Source organism: Lycorma delicatula, chromosome 6 (assembly GCF_047948215.1).
Source record: "Lycorma delicatula isolate Av1 chromosome 6, ASM4794821v1, whole genome shotgun sequence".
Taxonomy (NCBI): domain Eukaryota; kingdom Metazoa; phylum Arthropoda; class Insecta; order Hemiptera; family Fulgoridae; genus Lycorma; species Lycorma delicatula.
Window position 1 is genome coordinate 73,640,860 of NC_134460.1, and position 17,492 is coordinate 73,658,351.

The following is a 17,492-nucleotide window of genomic DNA, read 5'->3' on the forward strand; positions in this document are numbered from 1 at the left end:
TAAAATAGTAGTATTAATTTGAAAGAGAAGGTAAAATTTGGATTTGCTGTGATTTAACTTAGTGATCTTTGATTTTAATAATTGTTTAGTATAATTGAGTTGGCTGATGAATTAGTAAAATTTCATGAACTTATTACCCAAACAATTTTCAGAATTTTTAAATAAATTCTCATGTACCAATTAAAATTTAAGGAATGAATGTGAAAAATATTTATTTGTAAAAGTAGAAACATTTGATAAGAAGCATAATATCCTACCCCTATTAAATATCTGTGTAATGAGTAAAAAATTTAAGTACCAGTAAGTTCTCTTTACCTCTTTACACTAATTACAGTATTGATAATACAACCAAGTTTTTTTTTGTAGAAGATATTTATGTGAAAGTTTGTTCTCATGATTATTCTTCCTTTACTTTTCTTTTAATGTCTTTTTATCTTAATTCTCTTTACAATCTTTTGGTGTGTTTATTTTATTTATTTCTGCAGCTGATTAATATATATTAAATAACAAATATGCAGTCTTTCAATGCAGTCTTCTGCATTGAAATCCATTGCATATATCCATTTCATATATTACTATAGGTCAAACTGATAGTGCATAGCATAAACACTATTCAGAGAACATAAAAGTGCTGACATAACATAACATTCAGCGTGATACTACAGTACAGAATGGCTGTCAACACATAATAGAGAGAGAGTTCTGCTAGAGGCAAGTTATAATTATTACTAAACATTAATAATAATTACCATATTGTAAGTAAATTAAAACTAAAAATTTGACTGTCTTGTAGTTACTTTTTTTAAACTATTTAGAAATTAGCATATGTATGTAAAATTTATTTTGATCTGGTAATATTTAGTTTGCATGTTAACCTTCATTTTTCTTTCATTATTATTGATTCCTTCATTATTTTCTCTTTGTAGTTATGGAAAATCTGTAAAATTACATTTTGATATATAAATTGGAATAATGCTTTAAAAATAATGTTGATTATTTTGCGTTTAAAGCATCTGAGTTACAAGAAACAGAAGTTAGTGTTGGTTTCTCTAAGCAGTACTGTTTATTGTACAGCCAATTCATATGGTGAACAGAGTAAAAGTAGTAGGGCAGAATCAATTTTATTCTGGTGGACTTAGCGTACTGATATGCATAAAATATTCAATATAATAAAGAACTCTATGGAAAACCACTTCACTCCTTATTCTTTCTAGTAAACCCAACATACGATGCTTATACTCATGGTGTCAGGTCATTTCACATACAACCTCACAGTTATGACACACAACAGATAAATTTAATATTGTATGAGTTTTTAGAAGAAAATGAACCGCGCACTTAATATTAGTACTGTTTTTTTACACATATTGTAAAATAAATTAACTAAAAAATTAATAAGCAAACGAGAAGTGGTTGGTTTAAATCTGGCTTATAACATTGGGATTTCAGCCTTATCTCATATCCAGTTATTTATCTGAATGCTACCCTACTCCCAAAATTTTCCAGGCATGTATTGTGTAACTATTAGATTGTAAGGAAATGCACTTTTTTGTCTTGCCTGAGATTTCCTTTATTATCAGTAAAAATGAAGCTTCTTCGCATGGAAAGATCAAGTTTTGTAGTTTTTGTAACTCAGTTTTTAATGAACTTCTTTTTAAAAATATTTGTTTTTATTAAAAAAAAAATTGTTAATCTTTCTTCCTATAATAATTACTAGCTAAAAGTAATTTTACTGTGTCTGTCAAAGAGTATTATTTATTAGTTTGATAAACAGAAATAATTGTTCAATTCTAATTTACGTAATACTGTAATTTCATTTTTAATATGTATTGCCTCTAATACCGTGTTTTTCCTTTTTTCAGGTTTATTTTACAACATTGGGCAAAATTTCAGTTTAGTTCCTCAAAAATATACAAAACCTAATAGAACATATTCATGTGATCAGTGCACAAAATCATATACTCAGATCGCTTCACTTTATAGACATAAGAAGCATGAATGTGGAAAGGAACCACATTTCTACTGTCCACATTGTCCACACGTATCAAAAAGAAAAGAAAATTTAAATACTCATGTTCTTAGGAAACATGTTGAATTTGGTTTTAAGAATTTTACTGTATAATTTTTTATAACTTTCATTTGAATTTTATATCGCTTAGTTTATTTTATTTTACTGGTAAATTATAATTAAAATAATTTGAAAATGTGAGAATTTTGTTTTTAATTTGTAAACATTCCTGAATCATTATTAATTTGCACATTCTTAAAAAAAAAAATTAAAATCTTATTAAGAGAACTTTCTCATTAAATTTATTGTAGAAAAACTTTGTATTTCAATAATATTTTTTTAGAATATAAGTAGCAGCAAATACCATTTTTTTTTTTATATAGATATAAAACTTGTTATTGGTCGTAATTTGTAGGTGAACATAATACCGGTTGGCTAGCAGATGAATATCAGCCAGGTCAGATAACTAATGGTATTGGTTCCAATTGTTTTACTCTATGATCCCTTGTCATACATACATTTGAAGAGGTTGACTCCACCCTACTCACTGTAATGTAATATAAATAAATGTTTATTGCTTAGTGTATCTGCATTTTTATATTAAAATTTGAATAATTTATGTTTAAAGTTATGTAAGAAGTTAAAAACATTCCTTCAATTCAAAAGAATTTTATTTAAATATAAATAATTTCTTATAATAACTTGATCATCAGCAACTATTTTTTATTTTTTTAACAAGCAATAACATTTTAATTAATGATATTTAATGTGTAATGTAATAACTTATTGCACAACACTTCCTAGATCTAGCCGGTATACCACGACGATACTTATCCAGACAACTACATAACATGAAATAAACTGATTTCACTAAACTTATTTTCTCTTACACTTGAGTTCTGTTACAGTTATTGTTGATGAGATGTGAATTTTCATAATACGTAAAAAATGATGAGCCTGAATAGAATCCGACGAGTCCAGAACCTTTAAGATGAAAAGTAGGTAGACTACTGCTCCATCAAATTTTTAATTAAAAACAATAATTTCTTACATCTATTTTTTGGGTGATGTGCAGTGGAATCTAGGAATTGAATTGTTCTAGTATGTCTCTGTAAAAGCATAAGAGATCATGGAAATCCAACTTGGAAAAAGTAATAATTGTGTACATTTTGAACTTGAATTTGGATTCTCCTGAATATAACATATGAGTGTTAACTTGTACTTAAAAAGAATATACATAGGTTTCTGTTAAATAACCTAGTATCACAATTTTGGGGATGTTTCTCTAGTAATGGATTAACTTATTTTCATTGTAATTTTTTCCAGTAGCATACGATTGATGATTAGTGTACTTCCATAGAATAGAAGTCATATTGAACTGATAACTTACTAAATTTATGTTTAAGTATGTATGTGTTTATGTTTAAGTATTAATTAAATATATACTTAATTAATTCATGAAACCTTTTTACATTTTATTATTAAAACACTGAATGCCTTCTCCCACCAAGCGCCTTATGTTATATCCCAAATACCACATACATATTTATATTGATTATGTATAATTTTCTCATGAATTAACAGGTTAAGTTAATTTTAAAATTTACTATTTAATGATTAGTTTTTATGTTTTTCTACAATTTTATTGCAAAAAGTTATCTTTGCCTAATAACTAAATAATGGCTCACAGAATGAATAAAAAATCACATTTTTGAATTTAACTTGGATCTTGTTACACTTTATTTTTTTTTGAGTGTTTATTTTACCATATAAGCAAAAAGCTTGTGCTTGGGAATATGAAATGAAAATTTTGTAGTATGTGAAAAATGCCATGCCTGATCAAGATTGGAACTCAGGACCTCTGGATGAAAGGCTGAGATGGTACCACTTTACCATGGAGATCAGAGAACATTAAATATAATATTTACAATTATGTTTCTAACACCTTATAGAAGGTATAACAAAGAAAACTAGAAAGTATTTGCAGTAAAATTATCGTTCATGAGTTGTGCCTTGCTCAGGAATAACAAACATATAGCAGGTGTACTAAATACGAGGTCTGTTCAAAAAATATGTAGACTAACGTCATAAAACAAAATGTACTTTATTTAGAAGTTACTTGTCTGGATCCCCTTCAAAGTACTCTCCTCCCCGACGCACACACTTCTCCCAATGATGTTTCCACTTTTGGAAACAGTCCTGGAACGCTTCTTTTGTGATGTTCTTCAGTGCCTTCATTGCATTTGCCTCAATCTCAGGAATCGTCTCAAATCTTCTTTCTTTCAAAGGTCTTTTGAGTTAGGGAAACAAGAAGAAGTCACAAGGAGCAACGTTAGGTGAGTAGGGTGGGTGGGGAAAAACATTAATCGAGTGTTTGGCCAAAAACTCATGAGTTCTGAGGGCTGAATGGGCTGGAGCGTTGTCTTGATGAAAAAACCAGTCACCACTCTTCCACTTTTCTGCCGGATAGCATCCAGCAGACGATTGAGAACTTCATTGAACTTCTCTGATGGTCAGACATCGATTTGCTCCAACCAGGATTTTGTCTACATGTGAGTTGTCAGTTGATGTGGAAGGATGTTCAGGACGCTCCACATCTTCAATCAATTGACGACCTTCTTTAAAACATCCATGCCACTTAAAACATGCTAAAATCACTCATTCACTCATTCTAAAATCTGCCAAATGAAAAAAACACATTTCACAAATAACCATGTAGCTAAGCAACCAATAATGATATTTGCAATCAAAAAACTGCATTGTAATCAGCTGATCTGTATAAACATGGCGACGCTAAGTGGATTTGACTGGAACCAATTGGAACCACGCAATTCAAACAGTCTACGTATATTTTGAACAGATCTCGTATACTATGATATATCTCCTCTTTTCTCCTTAAAGATTTCGCATTGCTTTTTTCACTAAGTTAAATATATTTTCCGACATCTCTCTACCAAGACGGAATAGGCAGTATAAATTAACATACCCCTTTCTGTCATGAAATGGAACCTTTTATGTGCTGCTTCTACTCAACAGGAAATATTTCATTGTAAGGAGTCAATTGTTGCTTGAAATTGTTTTGTTATTTATTAATTTAATAACTACATAGAGATGTTGACCGTCATTAATTTAACCTGAAGAATTTTGTTAATTGTTAGGAGAAAGAAGAATAGTATGAATTTTTAAATGACTCACATTATAAATATTCATAAACAATATATATATATTTATTAATTAAATATAATATCTGTTCTATTTTATTGATTATCAGTATCAAGGTATTGAATGAACTACCTAATGGTTCATTTACAAGTCCTCTATCTGAAAGATCATTTTGCTGTAGTACTTGACTATTTTTAGTCTTGTTCGTGGTATTTTCATAATTAACTTTTGGTTTTCTGAAGACACCACACTCTGAAAAAGAATGGCCTGAATATTTCAATTTTTGTTAATTGAGGATGCGTTAGGGTGCTTAGAAGACAAGGGGCCTAAACCTTTTGAACATCATTATATTTTTTTATTTTTCTGAAAGTAGATTCGGAAAGTAGATTATATTAAAAAAAAAAAAAATTATTGAAGAAGTTCTTCAATTTTCCTTAAGTAAAACAGTGATTATTTTTATAATTCACTATAACCTGGGTTTTACAGAATCCTGTATTAACCATTGTATTGAAGAGTCAGATTCCAAAGTTTGGTGGATGTGTGAAACAATTTTTTCACCAGTATATTCTTTTATACATTATGTATTCATATAAATTGTCTTAATCATATTAACATGAAGGGGTACCAAATTAGAATGGTGTTGAGAGGGGAGGTGTGCTGATGCAATTATTATACATCCTATGACAATCAGAAAAGAATAAGCTTTAAAAAAGAAATTTTCCATTGTTCAGTATTTTTTAATATCAGCCCAGACAAAAAACTCTATGTAATTGTTTAGATTGTATTGTTAATAATTTTACAGTATAGTAAATCCAGTTATTTTATATTTAGTACTTTAAAGAATCAAAAATAATTTTGATTCTGTAATTATTTTTGTTAGTAATGCATATATTTATTGTAAAAAATTTAAATGAATACAAACAAAATATATTTTATCTAATCATCAAAGTAATCTTTAAGAAAATAAAATTGTGTTCTTAATTCTCATTCACAACAGAGTATGTTGTGAAGAATTTCAATATTTTTTAAGGTAAATATTTATACATGGTAATATAAACTACACATTATGTTTAATTTACAGAATTTATTATTTATTAAATGTTTAATACCAACCAATTTAATCTAACCATAAAAATATCAAAGCATGGTTAAATTAGTAAAGTACATTATGATTTTAACATACAAATATGCATCTTAATATTCTAAAATTGCTGACCTGAAATGCTTTAAATATTTTGTTTTAGATTATTAGGAATTAGACGTTATATAATTGTGAGAAAAAATTACTCTTAATAAGAGTATAAATGCTCTAATATAAAGTTACTTACAGAAGTATAAATTGCAAATAATAAGCAATTAAAATTTATGTATTTGAAATATTTAAAACTTAAAGTCAGCGTGAAATATCTGCTAATTTATGTGATAGTTTGGATTACAAAGTAATTGGTTGAAATGGTCGTGTACTGATTATGAACAATAAAAAAAAGTTTGCATTTATGTCAAAATGTGGGTTATAACCAGAATATGTTCACATTAGACTACATATTTGCAGTAGGTAGAGTATATTGCAGTTAACATTGATAATTATTTCTTTCATTTATCCTTTTTTTGTCTGTTATATGTTTATTATGCCAGGTTGGAGAAAACGTAAGCACTGAGGATATTCTCAAGTAACAATAAGGTGAAGAAAAATCATGGAGATGATGGTTTTCACATTCTAATGGGTTGCTTGTTAGCATAATATTTGCATTTTCATTATCTCATCTTTCCCCTCATTTTTCTTTTCCTTGACTGTATATTCTCTTCAGGAAATGACTATGAAGAAAATTATTTGTAATGGACAAACATATGACAAAATTGGAAGCACTCTGGCCTCTCCTATTCTGTCATTTCTCTATTATAACCCATTTTCTATATTGCAGTTTGTTATTCTATACCTTTTTATTTTTACTGTAATACAATAGGTTTACTGTAATACAATAAGTTTCATAAATATAGTTTGAATTTTTCTCTTTTTAACCATTTAATATTACATTCCTGCTGCAAAATATAAAGGAGGGTTATGGTATTAATTGCATTGAAAGTTATAATTCTTGTATTTACTCTGCACAGAATTATCACACCTTAGCAAACTGTACTTTCTCAGCTGATTTCCTAGCGTAACTTCATTCTCTTTGTGGCTGTAGACACACATAATATATATATCATGGATTGTTTGCATCTGTACTATTTAGAGTAGTAAAATTGAACTAAACTAAAATAGTTAAGTGGCAAAAAAATTGAATTAAAATAAAATTGTTCATAAGTTATTATAGTTTGGCAGAATGTACTTTTTTTGACTGATAAGTTAATTTACCACAGAAGCTTACAAAGAAAGTTGTGTGTGGGTATATGAAAATGGAAATTTGTAGCATATGAAAAATTATATGCCAGACGAATTCAAACCTGGGACTTCTGGATGAAATGCTGAGCTGCTATTACTCCACCATGGAGATCTATTAATTTCTTTTGTAATATTTAATTTACCATTAAAAAACTGAAAGTTTTTTGAATTTTATTTTCTGTTTATTGATATTAATACTTTAATTATCATTATTAAAATTTAAACTCTACTGACTTTGTTGTTAATGAAAGGCTAGTTATAAGTAGCAGTTTACCATGATAAGTGAAAATTGTGTATAATTAATACAATCTAAAAAAGTAATAAATACAACTTTGTGAATGAAATTGTGCTAGTTAATTAAGTCAGTAAAAATCAATTTCTTTTATTGAACTCAGAGGCAAGCTGATTCAGTTACTGGTCAGATACATGCCAGTATTGCTAAGATAATTAAGGTAAATAGCTGATTTTGTTTATTATGTTTGCATATTGGAAATAATTATGCTTTACAATCTCCTTTCTATAAAAGTATTTGTATGTTAAGCATCCCATAGTCTAGAGTTAAACATGTTCTTTACCATTAACATAATAATAGCTCTTACTCTATCCCTTTCTAGATGATCAGTAATTTTCAGTCGGTATGGTATTCTAGGTTACATATCGTACATGAGTAATGGAATTTAAAATAATTTAATATTTCCATCTGAAAAAATCATTATTATCCCACAACTGATGATGCATCACTATGATTCAGGTTTACTACTGTAGTATTAGTGTTCAAACCTGCTGTTAGGATAATAGCTGCATATATACAAGACTATTTTGTTGCTTAACGTTGTTTTTAAACATTATTATTATTTTTAATTGTTTTTGCTTACCTTATAAAGATTATTTAAACACAGGTTTCTCAAAACATAATTTGTTAATATAAGTAGATGTTTAAAGAATTGGCAAGTAATGCAGTATAATTAAGACATATTTCAGACTGTACAGCATGGTAAAGATGGTGATATTTTTATCACAATGGACCCTGATAATGCATCTTTTACATACTGTTTTCATCCTTCTGAATCCACATGTAATAAAAACTTTATATAAAATATTTAACTTATTTATTAATTAAAAATTATTTTTAATAAAATATGGTTTACTTCATCAACAAGAACATATGATGGTTAAGTGAAAAACTTTCTAGCCAGCACACACCCTTGACTGTTGAGCCATCCTGTAACGCGCTGACCAGTATAGACGGATTCTGTGTAAATGGGGCCTTCATCATCCTTCTGTTAATGTTCAAGAGCTCTGCAGGCTCTCAGATGGTCTGCATCCATAGTTTTGTGGCTACAGAGTTGGCATGCTGGAGAGGTCAGAACTCATATGAGATGTAGGTGCGAGGCCAGATAGTCATGTCTGGTTTTTAATCTAAATGCAGCAACGCTGACTGCTCGAGGTAGGCTTTAGCTTATAGGACCGTGTATTATTAGTATGGTCATGTATGTATTAGTAGGGCCATGTATGTCTCTCCAATTTCTTGCCTGCTGCTGATTCTTTGCAACCAATCAGCCATTTCATTGCCATATATGTTAACCCTAAACTATCTACCTCCTCTACAAAAGTATATTTAATGATGTGGAAAACATCAAACTTTCATTTAGAAGAAAATTTTTAGTCCTTGATCTAGATATTTACTTCCCAATAGTAAATTGAATTTCAAATTTATTTAGTGCATTAAAAAGCTAATAAAAATAAGTAAGAGTTTTTAGTCATTTAATAATGATTGATGTTTTAGACAGTGTTTGGATTAGAAAACTTGCTTTAGATTGTTTTTGCTTAAAAACTTAATGTTTTTTTAATAACCTGTAATCTTTTCAAACAAACAAAATATATTTTCTTACCTCTGACCAAATTATTTATTTAATTCACTGCAGCATGCTGTTGTTTTTGTACACACATCAATATATGAATCTGCAGCTTCGCGTATTTATTGAAATAACTAAGTTTCATGAGTCAGGATACTGTTTTTTCATTAGCAAGTACATTTTTTTTGTATTGCCTTTCTAGTATATTGAGCTAAAAATTTATTAATATAATAGGAGGTTGTATAGTAATGGTAAACTGTTTAAAAGTTAAATAATCTGACTGTAAATAGATGAAAACTAATATTAACTATAAAATGAAATATAACTGTATACAGACTTTAAAAGTTGATTAGAGAGATCTGTACAAATCTATTATTGTACTCCTTTCAAATAACATAACAGTACATCTAGCATCATTAAACTCAGTTGTTTCAACACACAATGTTGCAGCCTCATACACAAACATGATTACTAAAACAATGAAACGCTACAGTGAAATACCTTATTTATTGTGTTGAATATGAATCTAAGAAAGTATGATTAACAAACTAGTAATTTCTCTTTTGGATGGGTGACTGTAAAATTTACATCCGACACTTAAAAAGATTTTTTGCAGGTTATATCAGATATATAGGTTTTTTGCAGGTAATCAGATAAAATGTTACATTATTTAATTTTAATCAGTTTATAATTTTAATCGGTATGAAGGATTTTTTTGTAATTAGAACTGTTGTGAAGTAAAAAACAGACATACAGAAAGTGTAATGAAAAAAATATACTTATGTATTTTATTATATACTTATTTTTTATTAAATGTTGTTTAAACTTCAATAAGAATTTTGAATTTATGCTTATGTAAATTAGATAGTTTACTTTTAATACAGTATAAAATACCTAAAAAGTACTAACTAATGTTACAATTTTTCAGTGTCTGTAAATTTGTAACCAAAGATATCTTTGCGATTAGATATGTACGTGCATGCATATGTGTTTATTTGTGCATGTGTGTTCATGTTTATGTGTTTTCACATGCTTATTTGTTTGTAAATCAGAAAGAATTTTTACTGATTTATGTATTTATTATTCGTGATGTTGGTGATTTTATATTGCTCATATAAATATTTTTATTTTCAGTTGATTTTAGAAGCACTGAAATTATCGATGGCAAAAGAATTACAGTTCAGATGTACAATGAATGCAAAAGATGTAAAAAAGTATTTATTCATTACGCCGATCTAAAAACTCATATGAAATATAATTGTGGTGAATTTACCTGTAAGGATTGTTATAAAACATATAAACAATATGCTTCTTTATATAGACATAAAAAATACGAATGCGGTAAAGAACCGCAGTTTCAGTGCCCCTATTGTAATTATAATGCTAAACAAAAGGGTACATTAAAAAGTCATATTGATATTAAACACTATGTAGAAAAAAGCAATACCCATTCAAGTAGTGAAATCATGTTATTTCCTAATTTATAAACAAAACTGTGTTTCTTAGATTACTTAATTGTCCATGTAACACCACATTATATATTATTTCTGTTTTTTTTTCCTTTTAATGAACAAAAAAATATTTTTTTATTAATTTAATTTCAATAAATTAACATTTTAAAAAGAAAAATGTATCCTTTATTTTTAACATAAACAATTTTTGATAATTAAAAATTTCTCAAAGAATTTATAATTTTATTTTTTACCTTTAGAATAAAAAATATGAAAAGACAAAATTAATGTTTTTATCACATTTTGTTTAGTTTAAAACTAAAAACTAATAATATATGTTAATTTATTAACAAAATAAAAATGTTACTGTTAAATAATAATTTTTTATAGTTTAAAAGGGGGCCATGAAATCTGTCAAAATATTATTTCTTTGTTTGTACTACATAAATAAGTTTTTTATTCATAAATATAGTCATTATTATTTGAAGGAGGAAGTAAATTATTATCAGATTATATATAGAACAAATATATACATTAAGTGAATTCATCTTTTAGAACCATTTATGATTTATTTAATGTTTGTTTATATTAATCTTATACCATGATTAACTGCATAACTATGATTGTGTTACTATATAAAAGAATTCTTTGTTTTCATATTTTGATAAATTCATTATTACAGTAGTTAATTCATTATTTTTTTAAGGAAATTTAATCTATGCATATTTTAAGAATAAATTCTTCTATGATTTTCTGAGTGTATTTTCATTTTTTCCTTCTTTAAAGTAATACATGATTGTGCAATAGAGTAACAAGGTGCTGGGAATAAATAAGTGAAATTACTTAATTCTAAAGCATTAACCATTTTTAAATCCTTTAAATGTGATAATATTAAGTTTTATATATGAAGATATGTCTTAAAACAATATGCTGCTGTGTTGATTGTCAGTGCTGTTGTTAGCAGCTGAAAGGTGTAATATAAATGTAGATGCTTATCACCATTATTCTCTTAAAATACTCAGTGCATTAGGTTACTCCTTCATTTCAATTGTATGTCTCTCCTTACCACTGTTCCCTTCACATCACTACAGTATCTACATAGTTTTATTATACTGATTTGATTCTACCCAAATCTATAAGAATATATTTTCAAAAATCTGTTGTGGAATATCTAATAAATTGTTAAATTTTTTGGTAGTAAACTTATCTCTGTTTCAACGTTTAACATAGAATATTCTAGCTTCACTTTTATCTACAGAAGAATTATTTGGCCAACAAAATTATGGATGGAGTAGTATGATGCTTCTGCCACCTACTGTTTTGTAAATTTTTATTAATAAAGCTTTTATAAAATGTTAATAAAGAATTCTATTAACATGTTTAAAAAAAAAGTTAAAAAACATTTTATAAACCATGTTCTTTAACATTAATAAAACATTTATTGTTGTTTACCATCATTTAATTCAATTCTAAATAAATTTATGTGATAATATTGAAAAATTCTATTAATATTTTTGTCATATGATAACATACGTCATTAAATAGAAATTATTTTTGCCACAGACAAATTCCAATTGGAATTGCTTATATTTTGTCCAACTGCATTCACTTATAATCTGATTAATGTTTTCAGTTCATTCTCAGTATCTCAAATTTCAGGTGATAGCATTCTAAAAAGACTAAAGGATATGAAACAGATGCCATTATGCTAATATTATATTATTTTATAAATATTTATTTGTATCACCAATATTAAAAGTTTGGGTACTCCTTACTCTTGATTGGGCTTGGTGTTGGCATATTTGTTGATTTGATTGAACTTGTTAATTTTATAAACTTTTTAAAAAAATAATCCCAATTTTTAGGCAAACCTTTACTAAAAGGTACAAAAATAATACTTGCTTACTTACACCTTGGCTCTACAGCACATATAGGGCCTTGGCCTCCATAGGTGCCATTCTACTCCTATCCACCAATTTTCGCCTCCATCCTCTAACATTCATTCTCACTAAATCATCCTTCATATCTTCAATTCATTGCTTCTTTAGTCTCCCTCTCAATCTGTATCCCCTAGGATTTTCTCTATAAACTTCCTTCACATCCCTGGCGTTGCACTTATCTGCTTTCCAATTAACTTTTATTTCATTATTTGTATCATGTACAAGAGGTAACTCCTGCCACTTTAGTTGTATGTCTTTCCCTACCAATCCTTCACATCACTACAATATATGCGTGTTATACTTAAAAATATGCATAAAATAATACTTTAAAAAAAATCTTTTTAAAATTTTGATTGTTTGATCAAGATACCAAATTAATAACAGACAGCTGATATGTTTGTTTGTAAGTAGTAGCTACTTACTTTAGCTACTTACTAACTCTTATTTTGGTGTGTCCTCAAAGAGTATTATTTTTTTAGGTTTATTTTATTTTATATTTTTACTTTTATTCAGTACAGGACCAGAAACATTGAATGATCTGAAGAATACGGGTATCAAAATAGTCGACTTCCATCTTAAAAATAGTAGTTATAGCTGCTTACCTGTACTGTGTACAGGTAAAAATGTATTTTGCTCAGCTCTTAGCATTACCTGGCAAGTATCACTAGGAGGTAACCGTACTTTGTTTCTCATTGTGTTTTTAATTTTATTTTATTTTATGTTTTTTAGTTTAGTAACCAGAGGTAGGTAGCCAATCCTATTGCACAAACAGTAACAGTAGCAGTGGTTCATAGATTGAGCCACAACATTGTACACCATCCCACAGAAATGAAAAAAAATTGAAATTCAATAAAACCCAAAAATGGTTTTTATATCTGAAGAGTATTTGCAAGCCCAAATTAAGTGAACATCTCATTATTGAAAATGAAGAAAATATGCAATCATTGTTCAACATATTTTTACTTTTCTTTACTCTTTTCAAGGTTTTGAAAAATTTAAAGATTAGTTTTTAGATATTCACATGAAGATTACTCACCAAAAATCCAGTTTATATATATTTTCATTTGTTACTGAGAAATTTAAAAAAATATATATAAAATTTAATATTATCCCATTTTAACCTTTTCAACTTGGAATTTCAAAAAATTCTTTCTTAGTGTACACTTACACCATAAGAAGAATGTGTATACAAATTTTAATCAGTTTATCTTCTGTAGTTTTTGCTGAACATTGATTATGAGTTAGTCAGGATTTCTTATTTTTTAGGTACAAATTTTATATATATATTTGCAATTAAGCATCATAGCACTATATTAACAATCTATAATCAATAATAATAACGATTGAAACACTGCTTGTAAATATTTTTTCCTACATAAAAAAAAAATACTGATCATTACTGCAGTACTGATCATTACTTCATCAGATGCCTCGCATTTTTTATGTTAAATTATTAAAATAGAAAAGAAGGATGTTTCATCCTCTAGGTCATTTAAAAAAATTAAATGTGTATTATGGGTAGAAAATTTTTGTTCTTATTACTATTATTTGTAAGAATAGAATATCTTTTACTGTTAAATTTGTCTATTAAATTATTAATATTTTTTATACTATATCCATTATTGCTATATATTTAATTAAATTTAATTCAATTTTACTTCCTTGTATGAAGTAAATGAAATATTACGATTGCGAAAAATTTCAGATTTCAATGGAAATATCCATTTTGACCATCCCTGAATCCATTTTGACTAGTTTCGGTGTGAGATCTGTACGTACAACTCAAGAATGATTAGCTGTAGGATGTTGAAATTTTGGATTTAGAACGGTTGTAACAATAAAAAAAATTAATAATTAATAATCAAAAAAAATTTGGATTTTGGACTTTATCTTAACTGCAGTAATAAGCCCTCATTGAGAGATTTCAATGATATATCATAAGCAGTACCTATTTTCATTGGTTCCAGAGTTATAGCCAAATAAATTTTAATTAATGTAATATATGGATCTTACAAGGGGAAGGCACATCGATTTGAATCCGACTTTATCTCCTTTTTGTTTTTATTTATTTTTTTAATTTAAGTATATTGATTTATTAATAATTATCACCCTCTGACTGTAAAAAAATTACAATAAATAATAATTTAATAATAGCAATTAAAAAAAAAAAATATGAAAAAATATCAGAAGTTATTAATGAAATAAAATTTTATGTATTTTTCATTTAAAAAAAAAAATGTTATATGTAATTTGATAGGTGTGCAAGGAAGTCATGTGTGTCCATATCAAATTTTTTAATACTGTACTATACATCCATTCCATCAAAATAAAATGCTATTTTTTGATAGAATAATTAACACCATGATTAACGGAGTATTAATATATATAATTTTAAAAAATAAATTAATTTAATTACATATATAGAGATAAAAAAATGGATATATATAAAAATTGTTAATAATTTATTAGACAAATTAATATATAAATTTTACAATAAAACATATTCTACTCTTCCACATAATAATAATGATAGAAATTTTCTACCCATAACATAGTAGTAACACATTTTAATTTTATTTTAAATCTTTCCAATTTCCATAAAACAGCTTCCAAAATCAATAATAAAAATTTAAAAAACTTATAATAATAATACAGATTATAAAAATATTTACAATAAATCAGGTTTATGCAAGATAAATTATGACAGTAATAATTATAACAAATTTTATATAAGCATGTTCAGTAGAGAACATTTGAAAAACGTTTAAAGAATATTTACAACTCTTTTTGTTTATGGTCACAAAAATCTAGTTATGCAGAGCATAAAAAAATAAGTATTTAAATATAATATAATAATATTTATTATTTTATAATAATTTTTTTTCATTTACAAGACATGGAAATAATAGAAATAAACTTAAAATGCAACATCTGAAAAAATCCACATAATGAAAAACAATAATAATTTTATTATGTTGTATTGTTATTAATGAACAATTACATTTTGAAGATAATAAATTAAACAAATGATAAAATCAAATTAATTAAAACTATCTAATAATAATTGGAGTATGTTCTTATCAATAATTTTTCATTATATCATTTATAATTGCTATGTATTTATTAACCTAGAAGTTGAAACATCCTTGTTTTCTATTATAAATTTTAACATGAAAAGTTTGAGGTATCTGATGAAGTAATGATCACTACAAAAATGCTTATATAGGAAAAGATAATTACAGAGATATGATGTAAAAACATTACTTCTGAGCACAAGATAAGGCTTTCCTGAAAACAGGAATACGTACTGTTATTTTATCTGAAATTATCCAAACTAATTTTCTTATATTATCACAAAGAAATATTTTAAATATCAGAGCGACATAAGGTATATATTACTATGACATAACACTATGACTAACACTACAGTTAACTAGACTAAACTATAATGACCACAAAATAATGAAAAATACTCTCAAATCTCTGCATACAGAATGTAATTTTTCATTTAAAAAATATTCTGCTTGAGTTATCAGAAAAAAATTTACATCCTGTTCTACAAAAGGAAATACCATCGAAGTAGTTCATTTGGTGAAGAGAAAGCTTGAATGTGTGTTAATAAAATGTAAAATTATAAACCTATCGGTCATATTAAAAACCTTTTCTTTGTTCACATCCCTTGAAAATAATAGTTAAATAATATGCAGAAGAAAAATTAATCTTTAATAAAACAAATTACCTTATTCATTACAACAGTGGACAGAAATTATTTTTAAAAAATAAAAGATTTTTTGTGATTTACCTGTAAATTTTATGTGTTATTTCTACTGTATGATAATGAATATACTGTACATTTATATTATTTAATCAGAATGAAATATTGTATGCACATGCTTCTGATACTATTTTTCAAATTTCAGATAAATGAGTATTGTGTTTTTTTAATAAAGATAAGTGTTCGTTACATTACTACATATTGTAAATCAATTTAAGTTAATGAAATACATTTTGTTTAACTTAATACCCTTATTTTTTAATTAAAATATCAAAAATAACTTTGTTTAGAATCTGTTACTAATTAAAAAATAGATCAATTGTAATAATTTTTTCCTTTTTTTCAGGTTCTTTTAGTGATTTAACAGAATTTCAAGATACTAACATTTCTGCAGTTAATTCAGAGAGTAGAAACATTTGTACTCGATGTAACAAGGTTTTTTTTCATATCACTGGATTGAAGAAGCACATGAGATATAATTGTATAATATTTATATGCGATAATTGTAACAAACGTTATAAGCATTTTGCTTCCCTTGACAGGCATAAAAAATATGACTGCACTAAAATTCTGTATCAATGTGCAGTTTGTTCATTTAATACAAGACTGAAAGATATCTATGAACTGCATATTAAATCAGAACATATGCAAAATTAATTGATTGTTAGATAAATTTTATTGAAAAAAGTTTTATAAATATATATTTTTTTATTGTATTTGTTATTAGTAAAAGCTTATTACCATTTATTTAGATTTTGTATTTACCTGGAAAAAGATAATTTTTTCCTGTTTTCTTGAAATTCTCTCTTTTTTTGTTATAAAAGTTACATTTTTAGGGATGGCTTCAAAGTCATAAGTATTGAATTATTAAAATTGTAACTTTCTTAAAAATAACAGTTTTAATACTAGAAGTGTAA

General features: G+C 26.6%; 2 long non-coding RNA genes across 2 annotated transcripts; both read left to right on the forward strand.

The window, feature by feature from the left end:
* Positions 1-566: 566 nt before the first annotated feature.
* LOC142327142 (uncharacterized) lies at positions 567-2,212 on the forward strand. The gene is made up of 2 exons (XR_012756932.1): positions 567-755; positions 1,863-2,212. It is a non-coding gene; the product is annotated as an uncharacterized LOC142327142 (long non-coding RNA).
* A 7,454-nt stretch (positions 2,213-9,666) lies between these two features.
* LOC142327141 (uncharacterized) lies at positions 9,667-17,289 on the forward strand. The gene is made up of 4 exons (XR_012756931.1): positions 9,667-10,054; positions 10,544-10,684; positions 13,314-13,471; positions 16,922-17,289. It is a non-coding gene; the product is annotated as an uncharacterized LOC142327141 (long non-coding RNA).
* The last annotated feature ends 203 nt before the right edge of the window (positions 17,290-17,492 follow it).